The sequence below is a fragment of the Papaver somniferum genome, chromosome 3 (genome assembly GCF_003573695.1).
Source record: "Papaver somniferum cultivar HN1 chromosome 3, ASM357369v1, whole genome shotgun sequence".
Taxonomy (NCBI): domain Eukaryota; kingdom Viridiplantae; phylum Streptophyta; class Magnoliopsida; order Ranunculales; family Papaveraceae; genus Papaver; species Papaver somniferum.
Window position 1 is genome coordinate 198,590,462 of NC_039360.1, and position 3,794 is coordinate 198,594,255.

Consider the following 3,794-nt stretch of genomic DNA (forward strand, 5'->3'; position numbering starts at 1 on the left):
CCTGGATTCTAACAAGTTTCGGAATCACTGTACTCTCTTTGGATGTATTCCTTTTAACTTCAGAGTCATACTCGTCAGTAAAGTAGTCAGGGTAACACTTGTCAATGTATGTCTGTTTCTTTGGAACACAAGGTTCTTCTATATTCGAGATTGACAAATCTTTCTCTTTAATAGACTTTATAGAAACAAATTTTTTATTTCTGGCGATGCGTTTATCAGAGACAATATCGTCCATCCTCAGATCGCTACAAACACAGATTTAATTATTAGGTTTTTAATGTGTTTGCCTACTATGATATTAATTGAAAATACGGGGGTCTAACAACCACACCCAGCAATTCGTTTGGAAATTTGAGAGGACTTACTCCAATATACTTTCTAGAGAATCAACTAGACAGTCAGACTCAATCTAGAATAAAGTATATCAAAGAGTTTAATATCTCTAACTCTTAATTCAATCTGTAATCAGCAAATAGAAATCTGCGAGCCCGATTGAATATAAGAGGAAGTACTTGAACGGTACCAAAGACCAATATTCAAGTGTCAATCAATGTAAATCAACAACCCAAGGTTGGATAATCTAATTGATTCATGTTAACGCACAACCTGTGATATTTCAATTATATAACAAAATATAATGCGGAAAAGAAATAACATAGACTCCAGAATTTCGTTAACGAGGAAACCGCAAATGCAGAAAAACCCTGGGACCTAGTCCAGATTGAACACCACACTGTATTGAGCCGCTACAGACACTAGCCTACTGCCAATTAACTTCGGACTGGACTGTAGTTGAACCCCAATCAATCTCACACCGATTCAAGGTACACTTGCGCTCCTTATGTCTCTGATCCCAGCAGGATACTATGCACTTGATTCCCTTAGTTGATCTCACCCACAACTAGAATTTCTACGACCCAAATTCGAAGACTTGATAGACAAATATGTCTCACACAGAAAAGTCTATAAGATTGAATAAATCTGTCTCCCATGGAAATACCCAAGAGTTTTTGTTCCGTATTTTAATAAATCAAGGTGAACAGGAACCAATTGATAAACCAGACTTATATTCCCGAAGAACAACCTAGTATTATCAATCACCTCACAACAAACTTAATCGACTAGCGAAACAAGTTATTGTGGAATCACAAATGATGAGACGAAGGTGTTTGTGATTACTTTTATATCTTTCCTATCGGAGATATAGAATCTCGAGCCAATTATTTCAATTGTACTCAACACGATAGAAACAACAAGATCAGATCACGCTACTACAAAGATAATAGTTGGTTCTGTCTTCACAATCCCAATGAAGTCTTCAAGTCGTTAACCTACAGGGTCTCGAGAAGAATCTTAAGGTTAAAGGAGAATCGACTCTAGTTATGCAACTAGTAACACACATGAGGTGTGGGGATTAGGTTTCCCAGTTGCTAGAGTTCTCCTTTATATAGTTTTCAAATCAGGGTTTGCAATCCAAGTTACCTTGGTAACAAAGCATTCAATAATCACCGTTAGATGAAAAACCTGATTTAACCAAGCTAATATCTTTCAATCGTTATATCGAACTTAGATTGTTACACACAAATAAAATTTACCCTCATTTAGGTTTATGTAACTGTACCTAAACGTGTACACCATGTTGGTTTACAAACAGTTAACCGAGGTTAGCCATATGACTACTCTCATATCAACCTTATTCATCTCAACCAGAACTAGTTCAAATGACTCAAATAAAACTAGTTAAAGAGTTTTTCAATTTTTATAGAAAACACAATTGAAACCAAACCGGTTTGATTCACTTGAATCAATCATGAACATTATAGCCACGATTTGAAAGATTGCATTCCATATGATTTAAATGTTTAAGTGTATGAGCTGACCGATTTGACAAAGTAACCATCTTAAGTATGCGTACGGGTATGCGTACTTAAGCAACCGTATTTGAGTTTGTTAAGTTTACAAACTCAGCAGAAATTTTCGGTTTGAAAACTTCCGCCAGTATGCGTACGGGTACGCATTCTTAAGGTGACTAGTTTAGGAGTTTGTAATTCCCAAACTCACCAGATATTTTCGGTTCAAAAACTTCTGCTAGTATACGTACGGGAACGCATACTTATCTTGTCTCCTTCACCAATTTGGTATACACGCATATGCATACACTTGGTTCCCGGTTTTTGGATTTATACACTAATGTGCGAACACACTATATATGCTTATATCCAAACATGGTTACAATCTCAACTCTTTATTTCAATCATTGAAACATTTTTCTATAATGACAACAACCATTTTCACACACTATTAGCATCAAAGCAATTTTCAAGATATTGAAATAATCATTATCGAATCATTCCAAGCCTACAACAAATGATTGTATCAAAGAAATCATGTAAGATGTTACTCGGCAGTTTTCTCATGATAAAAGATGAACTTGGTCGAAACGAAAGCTTACCAACACATATTTCGAGAAATATGTAAGCGAGATATACTCAGATCGAAATCTCAAATGTGTATAGAGAAAACTATATCTCAACACGACTTATGTCTCAATATAGGTGATAGTAGAAATAGACTTTTCACAATCTCCCCTTAGTAGTTCTTCATCTTCAAATGATGAACTCTGTAAAATCTAAGCTCAACTACACTATCTATGTCCTAGTTCGAGACATCTATAAATAGGCTATAAATCAAGACTTATAGTTTTGATCACTAACATTGACAAACATGCTTGAGATAGTAACGCATGCGGGTTCGACCGAGCAGTGCTCTAACATTTTCTCCGAGAATAATGATCTTTTCTAACTCTAGAGATATGATCATGTGGAGAAGATGTACTAATGTGAGAACTTTCAGATATAGATAAATCTCTCTTAATTCTGTCAATGAGATTTTCATAAGATTTTCTCATTCTAAGGATTTCCTTATGATTCACATCAGCATGATTATCTGAAACAATTACGGGAAATTCCTGATTGTTTCCTTTGGCAGAGATTCTCTCTTTCCCTTTATTCTGGAATCGTTCTTCATCAAAACAATAATTGCTTCGATATGGGTGAGGAGGAACCTTTTTCCAGAAGCGATTATCAACTCTTTACTCTGATTATTTTGAGTTGATCTTATCGGGTAGTGGTATATTTTGTCTTTCTATTGAGGAATGGTCTTTCAGTTTTTTAAGACAAGAAACTTCTTTCAATATCTTTACCACCGTATTTTGAAGAATTATAAGTTTCCTTTCAAGTGACTGAAAGTTGTATTACTTAAGATCACTTTCACGGAATCGGTTCAAAGTTTCCTTTGGACAAGATTTCGTCTGATCATCAGTAGGTGTAGTAGATGGCTTCTCATCCTCTTATGACTTGATGTAGTTAGGCAAACTACCATCATCTTGATCTGTTTCAGATGTGATTAAACCATTTTTATCACAGTCTGTAAAAGTCGAGCAAACACTTTTAGCTTCCTCAAAATCAGAAGGAAACACAACAACATCATTAGTCAGAGTCATAGGATGTGTCTCTTTATCTTGAGTAAGAGATTTTCCAAGAGCTTCTAATTTGACAGTGAGATCCATATTCTCTTTGGCTAGAAGATTCAATTGAATGTATTTATCTCTAATCTCATTCTTAAGAAGATTTGACTCTGTCTTTAATATCAGCACTTTTGTAGACAGAGATTTTATAGGCTTTAGGAGTTTTACCAACTCTTTATCAGCATCTTCTTTTCCAGCAGAGAACGACACATATGTTTTCGCAACTCCTGGATCATGAGTTAATGAAGTCGTAACATCTTCAACTTTT